This window comes from Dendrobates tinctorius, unplaced genomic scaffold, assembly GCF_039654945.1.
Source record: "Dendrobates tinctorius isolate UK_male_01 unplaced genomic scaffold, ASM3965494v1 ptg000236l, whole genome shotgun sequence".
In the NCBI taxonomy this organism is placed as follows: domain Eukaryota; kingdom Metazoa; phylum Chordata; class Amphibia; order Anura; family Dendrobatidae; genus Dendrobates; species Dendrobates tinctorius.
This window is the reverse complement of record NW_027361903.1, coordinates 3,529,522-3,547,186: the sequence shown is the minus strand read 5'-3', so window position 1 is coordinate 3,547,186 and position 17,665 is coordinate 3,529,522. Positions and strand designations below refer to the sequence as shown.

General features: G+C 49.0%; 1 protein-coding gene across 1 annotated transcript in view; it reads left to right on the top strand.

Annotated features, from left to right (window-relative positions):
- The window catches only part of FHIP2A (FHF complex subunit HOOK interacting protein 2A), a 91,255-nt gene that overhangs the window by 50,863 nt on the left and 22,727 nt on the right, over window positions 1–17,665 (top strand). The window lies entirely within an intron of this gene.

Genomic DNA, 17,665 nt, shown 5'->3' with positions numbered 1-17,665 from the left:
AATAACAGTGCGGTGTGTACAGGGCGGTAATATAACACAACAGTGCGGTGTGTACAGGGCGGTAATAACAACAGTGCGGTGTGTACAGGGCGGTAATATAACAACAGTGCGGTGTGTACAGGGCGGTAATAACAGTGCGGTGTGTACAGGGCGGTAATAACAACAGTGCGGTGTGTACAGGGCGGTAATATAACAACAGTGCGGTGTGTACAGGGCGGTAATAACAACAGTGCGGTGTGTACAGGGCTGTAATATAACACAACAGTGCGGTGTGTACAGGGCGGTAATAACAACAGTGCGGTGTGTACAGGGCAGTAATATAACACAACAGTGCGGTGTGTACAGGGCGGTAATAACAACAGTGCGGTGTGTACAGGGCGGTAATATAACACAACAGTGCGGTGTGTACAGGGCGGTAATAACAACACAACAGTGCGGTGTGTACAGGGCGGTAATAATAACAGTGCGGTGTGTACAGGGCGGTAATATAACACAACAGTGCGGTGTGTACAGGGCGGTAATATAACACAACAGTGCGGTGTGTACAGGGCGGTAATAACAACAGTGCAGTGTGTACAGGGCGGTAATAACAACAGTGCAGTGTGTACAGGGCGGTAATAACAACAGTGCGGTGTGTACAGGGCGGTAATATAACACAACAGTGCGGTGTGTACAGGGCGGTAATATAACACAACAGTGTGGTGTGTACAGGGCGGTAATATAACACAACAGTGTGGTGTGTACAGGGCGGTAATAACAACAGTGCGGTGTGTACAGGGCGGTAATATAACACAACAGTGCGGTGTGTACAGGGCTGTAATATAACACAACAGTGTGGTGTGTACAGGGCGGTAATAACAACAGTGCGGTGTGTACAGGGCGGTAATATAACACAACAGTGTGGTGTGTACAGGGCGGTAATAACAACAGTGCGGTGTGTACAGGGCGGTAATATAACACAACAGTGCGGTGTGTACAGGGCGGTAATATAACACAACAGTGTGGTGTGGACAGTGCGGTAATAACAACAGTGCGGTGTGTACTGGGCGGTAATATAACACAACAGTGCGGTGTGTACAGGGCGGTAATATAACACAACAGTGCGGTGTGTACAGGGCGGTAATAACAACACAACAGTGCGGTGTGTACAGGACGGTAATATAACACAACAGTGCGGTGTGTACAGGGCGGTAATATAACACAACAGTGTGGTGTGTACAGGGCGGTAACACAACAGTGCGGTGTGTACAGGGCGGTAATATAACACAACAGTGCGGTGTGTACAGGGCGGTAATATAACACAACAGTGCGGTGTGTACAGGGCGGTAATAACACAACAGTGCGGTGTGTACAGGGCGGTAATATAACACAACAGTGCGGTGTGTACAGGGCGGTAATAACACAACAGTGCGGTGTGTACAGGGCGGTAACACAACAGTGCGGTGTGTACAGGGCGGTAATATAACACAACAGTGCGGTGTGTACAGGGCGGTAATATAACACAACAGTGCGGTGTGTACAGGGCGGTAATATAAAACAACAGTGCGGTGTGTACAGGGCGGTAATATAACAACAGTGCGGTGTGTACAGGGCGGTAATAACAGTGCGGTGTGTACAGGGCTGTAATAACAGTGCGGTGTGTACAGGGCGGTAATATAACACAACAGTGCGGTGTGTACAGGGCGGTAATATAACACAACAGTGCGGTGTGTACAGGGCGGTAATATAACAACAGTGCGGTGTGTACAGGGCGGTAATATAACACAACAGTGCGGTGTGTACAGGGCGGTAATAACACAACAGTGCGGTGTGTACAGGGCGGTAATATAACACAACAGTGCGGTGTGTACAGGGCGGTAATAACACAACAGTGCGGTGTGTACAGGGCGGTAACACAACAGTGCGGTGTGTACAGGGCGGTAATATAACACAACAGTGCGGTTTGTACAGGGCGGTAATATAACACAACAGTGCGGTGTGTACAGGGCGGTAATATAAAACAACAGTGCGGTGTGTACAGGGCGGTAATATAACAACAGTGCGGTGTGTACAGGGCGGTAATAACAGTGCGGTGTGTACAGGGCTGTAATAACAGTGCGGTGTGTACAGGGCGGTAATATAACACAACAGTGCGGTGTGTACAGGGCGGTAATAACACAACAGTGCGGTGTGTACAGGGCGGTAATAACAGTGCGGTGTGTACAGGGCGGTAATATAACACAACAGTGCAGTGTGTACAGGGCGGTAATAACACAACAGTGCGGTGTGTACAGGGCAGTAATATAACACAACAGTGCGGTGTGTACAGGGCGGTAATAACAGTGCGGTGTGTACAGGGCGGTAATGTAACACAACAGTGCGGTGTGTACAGGGCGGTAATATAACACAACAGTGCGGTGTGTACAGGGCGGTAATATAACACAACAGTGCGGTGTGTACAGGGCGGTAATATAACACAACAGTGCGGTGTGTACAGGGCGGTAATATAACACAACAGTGCGGTGTGTACAGGGCGGTAATAACAACAGTGCGGTGTGTACAGGGCGGTAATATAACACAACAGTGCGGTGTGTACAGGGCGGTAATAACACAACAGTGCGGTGTGTACAGGGCGGTAATATAACACAACAGTGCGGTGTGTACAGGGCGGTAATATAAAACAACAGTGCGGTGTGTACAGGGCGGTAATATAACAACAGTGCGGTGTGTACAGGGCGGTAATAACAACAGTGCGGTGTGTACAGGGCGGTAATAACAGTGCGGTGTGTACAGGGCGGTAATATAACACAACAGTGCGGTGTGTACAGGGCGGTAATAACACAACAGTGCTGTGTGTACAGGGCGGTAATAACAACAGTGCGGTGTGTACAGGGCGGTAATATAACACAGCAGTGCAGTGTGTACAGGGCGGTAATAACACAACAGTGCGGTGTGTACAGGGCAGTAATATAACACAACAGTGCGTTGTGTACGGGGCGGTAATATAACACAACAGTGCGGTGTGTACAGGGCGCTAATAACAACAGTGCGGTGTGTACAGGGCGGTAATAACAGAACAGTGCGGTGTGTACAGGGCAGTAATATAACACAACAGTGCGTTGTGTACGGGGCGGTAATATAACACAACAGTGCGGTGTGTACAGGGCGGTAATAACACAACAGTGCGGTGTGTACAGGGTGGTAATATAACACAACAGTGCGGTGTGTACAGGGCGGTAATAACACAACAGTGCGGTGTGTACAGGGCTGTAATATAACACAACAGTGCGGTGTGTACAGGGCGGTAATAACACAACAGTGCGGTGTGTACAGGGCGGTAATAACAGTGCGGTGTGTACAGGGCGGTAATAACAGTGCGGTGTGTACAGGGTGGTAATATAACACAACAGTGCGGTGTGTACAGGTCGGTAATATAACACAACAGTGCGGTGTGTACAGGGCTGTAATATAACACAACAGTGCGGTGTGTACAGGGCGGTAATAACAACACAACAGTGCGGTGTGTACAGGGCGGTAATATAACAACAGTGCGGTGAGTACAGGGCGGTAATAACAACACAACAGTGCGGTGTGTACAGGGCGGTAATAACAACAGTGCGGTGTGTACAGGGCGGTAATAACAGTGCGGTGTGTACAGTGCGGTAATATAACAACAGTGCAGTGTGTACAGGGCGGTAATAACAACACAACAGTGCGGTGTGTACAGGGCGGTAATAACAACAGTGCGGTGTGTACAGGGCGGTAATAACAGTGCGGTGTGTACAGGGCGGTAATATAACAACAGTGCAGTGTGTACAGGGCGGTAATAACACAACAGTGCGGTGTGTACAGGGCGGTAATAACAACAGTGCGGTGTGTACAGGGCGGTAATAACAACACAACAGTGCGGTGTGTACAGGGCGGTAATAACAACAGTGCGGTGTGTACAGGGCGGTAATAACAGTGCGGTGTGTACAGGGCGGTAATGACAGTGCGGTGTGTACAGGGCGGTAATATAACAACAGTGCAGTGTGTACAGGGCGGTAATAACACAACAGTGCGGTGTGTACAGGGCGGTAATAACAACAGTGCGGTGTGTACAGGGCGGTAATAACAGTGCGGTGTGTACAGGGCTGTAATATAACAACAGTGCAGTGTGTACAGGGCGGTAATAACAACAGTGCGGTGTGTACAGTGCGGTAATATAACACAACAGTGCAGTGTGTACAGGGCGGTAATAACAACAGTGCGGTGTGTACAGGGCGGTAATATAACACAACAGTGCAGTGTGTACAGGGCGGTAATAACAACAGTGCGGTGTGTACAGTGCGGTAATATAACACAACAGTGCAGTGTGTACAGGGCGGTAATAACAACAGTGCGGTGTGTACAGTGCGGTAATATAACACAACAGTGCAGTGTGTACAGGGCGGTAATAACAACAGTGCGGTGTGTACAGGGCGGTAATAACAACAGTGCGGTGTGTACAGGGCGGTAATAACAGTGCGGTGTGTACAGGGCTGTAATATAACACAACAGTGCAGTGTGTACAGGGCGGTAATAACACAACAGTGCGGTGTGTACAGGGCGGTAATAACAACAGTGCGGTGTGTACAGGGCGGTAATAACAACAGTGCGGTGTGTACAGGGCGGTAATAACAACAGTGCGGTGTGTACAGGGCGGTAATAACAACAGTGCGGTGTGTACAGGGCGGTAATAACAACAGTGCGGTGTGTACAGGGCTGTAATATAACACAACAGTGCGGTGTGTACAGGGCGGTAATAACAACAGTGCGGTGTGTACAGTGCGGTAATAACACAACAGTGCGGTGTGTACAGTGCCGGGATAACACAACAGTAAGGTGTGTACAGTGCGGTAATAACACAACAGTGCGGTGTGTACAGTGCGGTAATAACAGTGCGGTGTGTACAGGGCGGTAATAACAACAGTGCGGTGTGTACAGGGCTGTAATATAACACAACAGTGCGGTGTGTACAGGGCGGTAATAACAACACAACAGTGCGGTGTGTACAGGGCGGTAACAACAGTGCGGTGTGTACAGGGCGGTAATATAACAACAGTGCAGTGTGTACAGGGCGGTAATAGCAACACAACAGTGCGGTGTGTACAGGGCGGTAATAACAGTGCGGTGTGTACAGGGCGGTAATAACAGAGCGGTGTGTACAGTGCGGTAATAACACAACAGTGCGGTGTGTACAGGGCGGTAATAACAGTGCGGTGTGTACAGGGCGGTAATAACAGTGCGGTGTGTACAGGGCGGTAATAACAGTGCGGTGTGTACAGGGCGGTAATAACAACAGTGCGGTGTGTACAGGGCGGTAATAACAACAGTGCGGTGTGTACAGGGCGGTAATAACAACAGTGCGGTGTGTACAGGGCGGTAATAACAGTGCGGTGTGTACAGGGCGGTAATAACAGTGCGGTGTGTACAGGGCTGTAATATAACACAACAGTGCGGTGTGTACAGGGCGGTAATAACAACAGTGCGGTGTGTACAGTGCGGTAATAACACAACAGTGCGGTGTGTACAGTGCCGGGATAACACAACAGTAAGGTGTGTACAGTGCGGTAATAACACAACAGTGCGGTGTGTACAGTGCGGTAATAACAGTGCGGTGTGTACAGGGCGGTAATAACAACAGTGCGGTGTGTACAGGGCTGTAATATAACACAACAGTGCGGTGTGTACAGGGCGGTAATAACAACACAACAGTGCGATGTGTACAGGGCGGTAACAACAGTGCGGTGTGTACAGGGCGGTAATATAACAACAGTGCAGTGTGTACAGGGCGGTAATAGCAACACAACAGTGCGGTGTGTACAGGGCGGTAATAACAGTGCGGTGTGTACAGGGCGGTAATAACAGAGCGGTGTGTACAGTGCGGTAATAACACAACAGTGCGGTGTGTACAGGGCGGTAATAACAGTGCGGTGTGTACAGGGCGGTAATAACAGTGCGGTGTGTACAGGGCGGTAATAACAGTGCGGTGTGTACAGGGCGGTAATATAACACAACAGTGCGGTGTGTACAGGGCGGTAATAACAACACAACAGTGCGGTGTGTACAGGGCGGTAATATAACACAACAGTGCGGTGTGTACAGGGCGGTAATATAACACAACAGTGTGGTGTGTACAGGGCGGTAATATAACACAACAGTGCGGTGTGTACAGGGCAGTAATATAACACAACAGTGCGATGTGTACAGGGTGGTAATAACAACAGTGCGGTGTGTACAGTGCAGTAATAACACAACAGTGCGTTGTGTACGGGGCGGTAATAACACAACAGTGCGGTGTGTACGGGGCGGTAATAACACAACAGTGCGGTGTGTACAGGGCGGTAATAACACAACAGTGCGGTGTGTACGGGGCGGTAATAACAGTGCGGTGTGTACGGGGCGGTAATAACAGTGCGGTGTGTACGGGGCGGTAATATAACACAACAGTGCGGTGTGTACAGGGCGGTAATATAACACAACAGTGCGGTGTGTACAGGGCGGTAATATAAAACAACAGTGCGGTGTGTACAGGGCGGTAATATAACAACAGTGCGGTGTGTACAGGGCGGTAATAACAACAGTGCGGTGTGTACAGGGCGGTAATATAACACAACAGTGCGGTGTGTACAGGGCGGTAATAACACAACAGTGCGGTGTGTACAGGGCGGTAATAACAGTGCGGTGTGTACAGGGCTGTAATATAACAACAGTGCAGTGTGTACAGGGCGGTAATAACAACAGTGCGGTGTGTACAGTGCGGTAATATAACACAACAGTGCAGTGTGTACAGGGCGGTAATAACAACAGTGCGGTGTGTACAGGGCGGTAATATAACACAACAGTGCAGTGTGTACAGGGCGGTAATAACAACAGTGCGGTGTGTACAGTGCGGTAATATAACACAACAGTGCAGTGTGTACAGGGCGGTAATAACAACAGTGCGGTGTGTACAGTGCGGTAATATAACACAACAGTGCAGTGTGTACAGGGCGGTAATAACAACAGTGCGGTGTGTACAGGGCGGTAATAACAACAGTGCGGTGTGTACAGGGCGGTAATAACAGTGCGGTGTGTACAGGGCTGTAATATAACACAACAGTGCAGTGTGTACAGGGCGGTAATAACACAACAGTGCGGTGTGTACAGGGCGGTAATAACAACAGTGCGGTGTGTACAGGGCGGTAATAACAACAGTGCGGTGTGTACAGGGCGGTAATAACAACAGTGCGGTGTGTACAGGGCGGTAATAACAACAGTGCGGTGTGTACAGGGCTGTAATATAACACAACAGTGCGGTGTGTACAGGGCGGTAATAACAACAGTGCGGTGTGTACAGTGCGGTAATAACACAACAGTGCGGTGTGTACAGTGCCGGGATAACACAACAGTAAGGTGTGTACAGTGCGGTAATAACACAACAGTGCGGTGTGTACAGTGCGGTAATAACAGTGCGGTGTGTACAGGGCGGTAATAACAACAGTGCGGTGTGTACAGGGCTGTAATATAACACAACAGTGCGGTGTGTACAGGGCGGTAATAACACAACAGTGCGGTGTGTACAGGGCGGTAACAACAGTGCGGTGTGTACAGGGCGGTAATATAACAACAGTGCAGTGTGTACAGGGCGGTAATAGCAACACAACAGTGCGGTGTGTACAGGGCGGTAATAACAGTGCGGTGTGTAAAGGGCGGTAATAACAGAGCGGTGTGTACAGTGCGGTAATAACACAACAGTGCGGTGTGTACAGGGCGGTAATAACAGTGCGGTGTGTACAGGGCGGTAATAACAGTGCGGTGTGTACAGGGCGGTAATAACAGTGCGGTGTGTACAGGGCTGTAATAACAGTGCGGTGTGTACAGGGCGGTAATATAACACAACAGTGCGGTGTGTACAGGGCGGTAATAACACAACAGTGCGGTGTGTACAGGGCGGTAATAACAACAGTGCGGTGTGTACAGGGCGGTAATATAACACAACAGTGCAGTGTGTACAGGGCGGTAATAACACAACAGTGCGGTGTGTACAGGGCAGTAATATAACACAACAGTGCGGTGTGTACAGGGCGGTAATAACAACAGTGCGGTGTGTACAGGGCGGTAATGTAACACAACAGTGCGGTGTGTACAGGGCGGTAATATAACACAACAGTGCGGTGTGTACAGGGCGGTAATATAACACAACAGTGCGGTGTGTACAGGGCGGTAATATAACACAACAGTGCGGTGTGTACAGGGCGGTAATATAACACAACAGTGCGGTGTGTACAGGGCGGTAATAACACAACAGTGCGGTGTGTACAGGGCGGTAATATAACACAACAGTGCGGTGTGTACAGGGCGGTAATAACACAACAGTGCGGTGTGTACAGGGCGGTAATATAACACAACAGTGCGGTGTGTACAGGGCGGTAATAACAACAGTGCGGTGTGTACAGTGCGGTAATAACACAACAGTGCGGTGTGTACAGTGCCGGGATAACACAACAGTAAGGTGTGTACAGTGCGGTAATAACACAACAGTGCGGTGTGTACAGTGCGGTAATAACAGTGCGGTGTGTACAGGGCGGTAATAACAACAGTGCGGTGTGTACAGGGCTGTAATATAACACAACAGTGCGGTGTGTACAGGGCGGTAATAACAACACAACAGTGCGGTGTGTACAGGGCGGTAACAACAGTGCGGTGTGTACAGGGCGGTAATATAACAACAGTGCAGTGTGTACAGGGCGGTAATAGCAACACAACAGTGCGGTGTGTACAGGGCGGTAATAACAGTGCGGTGTGTACAGGGCGGTAATAACAGAGCGGTGTGTACAGTGCGGTAATAACACAACAGTGCGGTGTGTACAGGGCGGTAATAACAGTGCGGTGTGTACAGGGCGGTAATAACAGTGCGGTGTGTACAGGGCGGTAATAACAACAGTGCGGTGTGTACAGGGCGGTAATAACAACAGTGCGGTGTGTACAGGGCGGTAATAACAACAGTGCGGTGTGTACAGGGCGGTAATAACAACAGTGCGGTGTGTACAGGGCGGTAATAACAACAGTGCGGTGTGTACAGGGCGGTAATAACAACAGTGCGGTGTGTACAGGGCTGTAATATAACACAACAGTGCGGTGTGTACAGGGCGGTAATAACAACAGTGCGGTGTGTACAGTGCGGTAATAACACAACAGTGCGGTGTGTACAGTGCCGGGATAACACAACAGTAAGGTGTGTACAGTGCGGTAATAACACAACAGTGCGGTGTGTACAGTGCGGTAATAACAGTGCGGTGTGTACAGGGCGGTAATAACAACAGTGCGGTGTGTACAGGGCTGTAATATAACACAACAGTGCGGTGTGTACAGGGCGGTAATAACAACACAACAGTGCGGTGTGTACAGGGCGGTAACAACAGTGCGGTGTGTACAGGGCGGTAATATAACAACAGTGCAGTGTGTACAGGGCGGTAATAGCAACACAACAGTGCGGTGTGTACAGGGCGGTAATAACAGTGCGGTGTGTACAGGGCGGTAATAACAGAGCGGTGTGTACAGTGCGGTAATAACACAACAGTGCGGTGTGTACAGGGCGGTAATAACAGTGCGGTGTGTACAGGGCGGTAATAACAGTGCGGTGTGTACAGGGCGGTAATAACAGTGCGGTGTGTACAGGGCGGTAATATAACACAACAGTGCGGTGTGTACAGGGCGGTAATAACAACACAACAGTGCGGTGTGTACAGGGCGGTAATATAACACAACAGTGCGGTGTGTACAGGGCGGTAATATAACACAACAGTGTGGTGTGTACAGGGCGGTAATATAACACAACAGTGCGGTGTGTACAGGGCAGTAATATAACACAACAGTGCGATGTGTACAGGGTGGTAATAACAACAGTGCGGTGTGTACAGTGCAGTAATAACACAACAGTGCGTTGTGTACGGGGCGGTAATAACACAACAGTGCGGTGTGTACGGGGCGGTAATAACACAACAGTGCGGTGTGTACAGGGCGGTAATAACACAACAGTGCGGTGTGTACGGGGCGGTAATAACAGTGCGGTGTGTACGGGGCGGTAATAACAGTGCGGTGTGTACGGGGCGGTAATATAACACAACAGTGCGGTGTGTACAGGGCGGTAATATAACACAACAGTGCGGTGTGTACAGGGCGGTAATATAAAACAACAGTGCGGTGTGTACAGGGCGGTAATATAACAACAGTGCGGTGTGTACAGGGCGGTAATAACAACTGTGCGGTGTGTACAGGGCGGTAATATAACACAACAGTGCGGTGTGTACAGGGCGGTAATAACACAACAGTGCGGTGTGTACAGGGCGGTAATAACAGTGCGGTGTGTACAGGGCGGTAATATAACACAACAGTGCAGTGTGTACAGGGCGGTAATAACACAACAGTGCGGTGTGTACAGGGCAGTAATATAACACAACAGTGCGTTGTGTACGGGGCGGTAATATAACACAACAGTGCGGTGTGTACAGGGCGGTAATAACAACAGTGCGGTGTGTACAGGGCGGTAATGTAACACAACAGTGCGGTGTGTACAGGGCGGTAATATAACACAACAGTGCGGTGTGTACAGGGCGGTAATATAACACAACAGTGCGGTGTGTACAGGGCGGTAATATAACACAACAGTGCGGTGTGTACAGGGCGGTAATATAACACAACAGTGCGGTGTGTACAGGGCGGTAATATAACACAACAGTGCGGTGTGTACAGGGCGGTAATAACACAACAGTGCGGTGTGTACAGGGCTGTAATATAACACAACAGTGCGGTGTGTACAGGGCGGTAATAACACAACAGTGCGGTGTGTACAGGGCGGTAATAACAGTGCGGTGTGTACAGGGCGGTAATAACAGTGCGGTGTGTACAGGGTGGTAATATAACACAACAGTGCGGTGTGTACAGGGCGGTTATATAACACAACAGTGCGGTGTGTACTGGGCGGTAATATAACACAACAGTGCGGTGTGTACAGGGCTGTAATATAACACAACAGTGCGGTGTGTACAGGGCGGTAATAACAACACAACAGTGCGGTGTGTACAGGGCGGTAATATAACAACAGTGCGGTGAGTACAGGGCGGTAATAACAACACAACAGTGCGGTGTGTACAGGGCGGTAATAACAACAGTGCGGTGTGTACAGGGCGGTAATAACAGTGCGGTGTGTACAGTGCGGTAATATAACAACAGTGCAGTGTGTACAGGGCGGTAATAACAACACAACAGTGCGGTGTGTACAGGGCGGTAATAACAACAGTGCGGTGTGTACAGGGCGGTAATAACAGTGCGGTGTGTACAGGGCGGTAATATAACAACAGTGCAGTGTGTACAGGGCGGTAATAACACAACAGTGCGGTGTGTACAGGGCGGTAATAACAACAGTGCGGTGTGTACAGGGCGGTAATAACAACACAACAGTGCGGTGTGTACAGGGCGGTAATAACAGTGCGGTGTGTACAGGGCGGTAATAACAGTGCGGTGTGTACAGGGCGGTAATATAACAACAGTGCAGTGTGTACAGGGCGGTAATAACACAACAGTGCGGTGTGTACAGGGCGGTAATAACAACAGTGCGGTGTGTACAGGGCGGTAATAACAGTGCGGTGTGTACAGGGCTGTAATATAACAACAGTGCAGTGTGTACAGGGCGGTAATAACAACAGTGCGGTGTGTACAGTGCGGTAATATAACACAACAGTGCAGTGTGTACAGGGCGGTAATAACAACAGTGCGGTGTGTACAGGGCGGTAATATAACACAACAGTGCAGTGTGTACAGGGCGGTAATAACAACAGTGCGGTGTGTACAGTGCGGTAATATAACACAACAGTGCAGTGTGTACAGGGCGGTAATAACAACAGTGCGGTGTGTACAGTGCGGTAATATAACACAACAGTGCAGTGTGTACAGGGCGGTAATAACAACAGTGCGGTGTGTACAGGGCGGTAATAACAACAGTGCGGTGTGTACAGGGCGGTAATAACAGTGCGGTGTGTACAGGGCTGTAATATAACACAACAGTGCGGTGTGTACAGGGCGGTAATAACACAACAGTGCGGTGTGTACAGGGCGGTAATAACAACTGTGCGGTGTGTACAGGGCGGTAATAACAACAGTGCGGTGTGTACAGGGCGGTAATAACAACAGTGCGGTGTGTACAGGGCGGTAATAACAGTGCGGTGGGTACAGGGCTGTAATATAACACAACAGTGCGGTGTGTACAGGGCGGTAATAACAACAGTGCGGTGTGTACAGTGCGGTAATAACACAACAGTGCGGTGTGTACAGTGCCGGGATAACACAACAGTAAGGTGTGTACAGTGCGGTAATAACACAACAGTGCGGTGTGTACAGTGCGGTAATAACAGTGCGGTGTGTACAGGGCGGTAATAACAACAGTGCGGTGTGTACAGGGCTGTAATATAACACAACAGTGCGGTGTGTACAGGGCGGTAATAACAACACAACAGTGCGGTGTGTACAGGGCGGTAACAACAGTGCGGTGTGTACAGGGCGGTAATATAACAACAGTGCAGTGTGTACAGGGCGGTAATAGCAACACAACAGTGCGGTGTGTACAGGGCGGTAATAACAGTGCGGTGTGTACAGGGCGGTAATAACAGAGCGGTGTGTACAGTGCGGTAATAACACAACAGTGCGGTGTGTACAGGGCGGTAATAACAGTGCGGTGTGTACAGGGCGGTAATAACAGTGCGGTGTGTACAGGGCGGTAATAACAGTGCGGTGTGTACAGGGCGGTAATATAACACAACAGTGCGGTGTGTACAGGGCGGTAATAACAACACAACAGTGCGGTGTGTACAGGGCGGTAATATAACACAACAGTGTGGTGTGTACAGGGCGGGAATATAACACAACAGTGTGGTGTGTACAGGGCGGTAATATAACACAACAGTGCGGTGTGTACAGGGCAGTAATATAACACAACAGTGCGATGTGTACAGGGTGGTAATAACAACAGTGCGGTGTGTACAGTGCAGTAATAACACAACAGTGCGTTGTGTACGGGGCGGTAATAACACAACAGTGCGTTGTGTACGGGGCGGTAATAACACAACAGTGCGGTGTGTACAGGGCGGTAATAACACAACAGTGCGGTGTGTACGGGGCGGTAATAACAGTGCGGTGTGTACGGGGCGGTGTGTACGGGGCGGTAATATAACACAACAGTGCGGTGTGTACAGGGCGGTAATATAACACAACAGTGCGGTGTGTACAGGGCGGTAATAACACAACAGTGTGGTGTGTATAGGGCGGTAATAACACAACAGTGCGGTGTGTACAGGGCGGTAATAACAACAGTGCGGTGTGTACAGGGCGGTAATATAACACAACAGTGCGGTGTGTACAGGGCGGTAATATAACACAACAGTGCGGTGTGTACAGGGCCGTAATAACAGTGCGGTGTGTACAGGGCGGTAATAACACAACAGTGCGGTGTGTACAGGGCGGTAATAACAACAGGGCGGTGTGTACAGGGCGGTAATATAACACAACAGTGCGGTGTGTACAGGGCGGTAATATAACACAACAGTGCGGTGTGTACAGGGCGGTAATAACAGTGCGGTGTGTACAGGGCTGTAATATAACACAACAGTGCGGTGTGTACAGGGCGGTAATAACACAATAGTGCGGTGTGTACAGGGCGGTAATAACAGTGCGGTGTGTACAGGGCGGTAATAACAGTGCGGTGTGTACAGGGCGGTAATATAACACAACAGTGTGGGGTATACAGGGCGGTAATAACAGTGCGGTGTGTACAGGGCTGTAATATAACACAACAGTGCGGTGTGTACAGGGCGGTAATAACAACAGTGCGGTGTGTACAGGGCGGTAATAACAGTGCGGTGTGTACAGGGCGGTAATAACAACAGTGCGGTGTGTACAGGGCGGTAATAACAACACAACAGTGCGGTGTGTACAGGGCGGTAATATAACACAACAGTGCGGTGTGTACAGGGCGGTAATATAACACAACAGTGCGGTGTGTACAGGGCGGTAATATAACACAACAGTGCGGTGTGTACAGGGCGGTAATATAACACAACAGTGCGGTGTGTACAGGACGGTAATATAACACAACAGTGCGGTGTGTACAGGACGGTAATATAACACAACAGTGCGGTGTGTACGGGGCGGTAATATAACACAACAGTGCGGTGTGTACAGGGCGGTAATATAACACAATAGTGCGGTGTGTATAGGGCGGTAATATAACACAACAGTGCGGTGTGTACGGGGCGGTAATATAACACAACAGTGCGGTGTGTACAGGGCGGTAATATAACACAACAGTGCGGTGTGTACAGGGCAGTAATATAACACAACAGTGCGGTATGTATAGGGCGGTAATATAACACTACAGTGCGGTATGTATAGGGCGGTAATATAACACTACAATGCGGTATGTATAGGGCGGTACTATAACACAACAGTTCGGACATAGATCTCCCCGAGACTTCACCTCCAGAGATTATTGTAAGGGATGGGACTTTACCAGTGTGAGACATGTAATGACTGACAGTCAGCTCTCCTGATCTGCGAGTCTCACACTAGTAACATCCGTTCATTTAGAATATCTGGAGGCGGAGTCTTGGGGAGATCTATGCTCCGCCCATGGATCTTAACAGCTCATTTACAGATAAGATAATTGTTTGTCCAGGTGTCATTGCATTCAGCTTCCTATGAGCGACATGTCCATGAAGACGGCTCAGGGGGCACAATCCCACCGACACCTTCCTTTTGGTACATGTTGTTTTTCTGTGGGCTTTGCTGCGGCTCTGCCACCTGCGCCTTTGAATGCATAAAATCCTCTCCACTATGCTGTAACATCTGAACGCAGCGTCCAATCCGCAGCGATTCCTGACCGTGGGAACGCACCCTTCGTGCCCACTGCACAGTTCTATAAGGCTATGTGCACACGCTGCTGATCCGCAGCAGTTCTGCAGACAGTGTACAGTACATGTAAGTCTTTGGGATTTACAATCCGCAGTGCACACGCTGCAGTTTTTTCACTGCGGAAAAGCTGTGGTTTTAAATCTCCAGAAAGAATTGACATCTCAATTCTTTCTGCGGATTCCGCTGCGGTTTGCCATCTCCTCCATTGTCCAGGTGTCAAACCGCACGGAAAAATCCGCTGGTGAATCCGCAGCGTGTGCACATAGCCTAAAAATCCGCTTCTCTCCATGTCTGACAGCCGTTCCTCCATTCCAGTGTCAGCTGAATTCCAACCAGACTCATTCTACTTCATGTGCTTCTGATTAGGCGATCACCTGAACCAAATATTATCTAACGAAGGAAAGTATAAAATCCCTGCTGTGGTGTTCACAGTCCTCCTGCAATAGGACAAGCTGGACGGCAAAACTAGTGCTAGTAATATCCCAAAAGTAATAGGAATGAAAAATAACTTCTAACCATGCCAAAGGAGCTGAAAAGAAAAGTTTTGTGTGAGGAAAAGAAGTTCTCAATTCTGGCTTTACTAGCGGAGGGATACAGTGAGCGTCATGTTGCCTCCATCCCTAAAATTTCTAAGATGGCAGTCCATTACAACAAGGTCAAGCAGCAGACATTGGGGACAACAAAGCTACAGACCGGCAGAGGGTGAAAACGACTCTCCACTGACCGGGATGACTGTCATCTCATTAGAATGTCACTCAGCAACAGCAGGATGGCATCAAGTGACCTACAAAAGGAATGTCAAATGGCAGCTGGGGTGAAGTGCACGGCAAGAACAGTTCATAACAGGCTCCTAGAGGCAGGGCTCAAGTCATGTAAAGCTAGAAAAAAGCCTTTCATCAATGAGAAGCAAAGGAGAGCCAGGCTGAAGATTGCCAAAGACCATAAGGATTGGACCATAGAGGACTGGAGTAAGGTAATCTTCTCTGATGAGTCTAATTTTCAGCTTTGCCCAGCACCTGGTCGTCTAATGGTTAGACGGAGACCTGGAGAGGCGTACAAGCCACAGTGTCTTGCACCCACTGGTGGAGGATCGGTGATGATCTGGGGAGGCTTCAGCAAGGCTAGAATTGGGCAGGTTAATCTTTGTGAAGGACGTATGAATTAAGCCGCAGACAAGGTTATCCTGGAAAACAGCTGATTCCTTCTGCTCAGACAATGTTCCCCAACTCTGAGGACAATGCGCCATGCCACACAGCTAGGTCATCAATGTGTGGATGAAGGACCACCACATCCAATCCCTGTCATGGCCGCCCAATCTCCAGACCTGAACCCCACTGAAAACCTCTGGAATGTAATCAGGAGGAAGATGGAGAGTCACAAGCCATCAGACACAGAAGAACTGCTGACATGTGTGTACCAGGAGCGGCATAAGGTCACCCAAAAGCCGTGTGAGAGACTGGAGGAAAGCAGCCAAGACGCAGGAAAGCCGGGATTAACAATCATGGGGATTCCACAGAATATTGATCTCTGAACTCTTCCTGAGGTAAAACATTAGTATTGTTGTTTAAATGATTATGAACTTGTTTTCTTAGCATTATTCGAGGTCTGCAGGCACTTGGCATTTTTTTGTTATTTTGACCATTTCTCATTTTCTGAAAATAAATACAAGATTTATTGCTTGGACATTCGGAGACATGTGGTCAGAAGTTTATAGAATAAAAGAGCAATTTACATTTTACTCACAAATATAAAGAGGAAAATCAGAGAAACTGAACATTGTGCAGCGGTCTCTTAATGTTTGCCAGAGCTGTATATTGGGGTACATTCCCTCGGTCAGTAAACGCTGCGGCTTGGACGCTCCGTCCATCTGCAGCGTCCAGATGTTACAGCAGAGTGGAGAAGATTTCAATAAATCTCACGCCCGCTATGGGTGCACCGATGCCCGCGGCTCACCCGCAGAGATGGACATGTGGCGCGTCTTTTTATGTAGCAGGGACGCTCCATCTCCACTGTATAAACTGCCCATACACTTTCATTAGATGCGGTATAACCACATTACACGCTTGTGTACTAATCTACCTAATGGTGAATCTTGTGACACGGCCAGAAGTACATGGCACAGGAAGTGGAGGAAAAAACAGAGAGAGGTCCCGTCCTTTTTAATATATAATTATTTTAAAAAATGGCGCGATGTCCCCCTGTATTTGTTAACCAGCCAGAGTAAAGCAGACAGCTGGGGCTGGTATTTCATCCAATATCCATGAATCTTACCAGCCTGGTAACACCAGGCCGCAGCAGTCTGTGTACCTTAGATTGTTAGCAAAAATAGTGGGATCACCGCCACAAAAAAAATTGCTAGTAATAACTTATGATACCGTGTAAATGACTTGTATATCTAAGAATCTGAAAGGGAGCAAGGACGTACAAGACCGCCAATAGATAGGAGGGGGAAGTGTAGGTAATGGGGAGTGAAGAGGAAGGGAAAACCAGTCGCCTAGCAAACAAGGCTCTTAGATATTTAGGCGTGTCCAAAAACTATCCCAAGGATCCAAAAACTATCCCACGGAGGCCAGATGAAATTGAATCTGAACCGTTTCGTCATTCAGAGCGGTGCGACAGTCACAATTTCTAATGTCTGTGACCCTGATGTTCGGCCATATAAAGACGGGAGACGTTTGTTTCCAGCGAGAAGCTATTAAACGTCTTACAGTCGTGGGTGTGT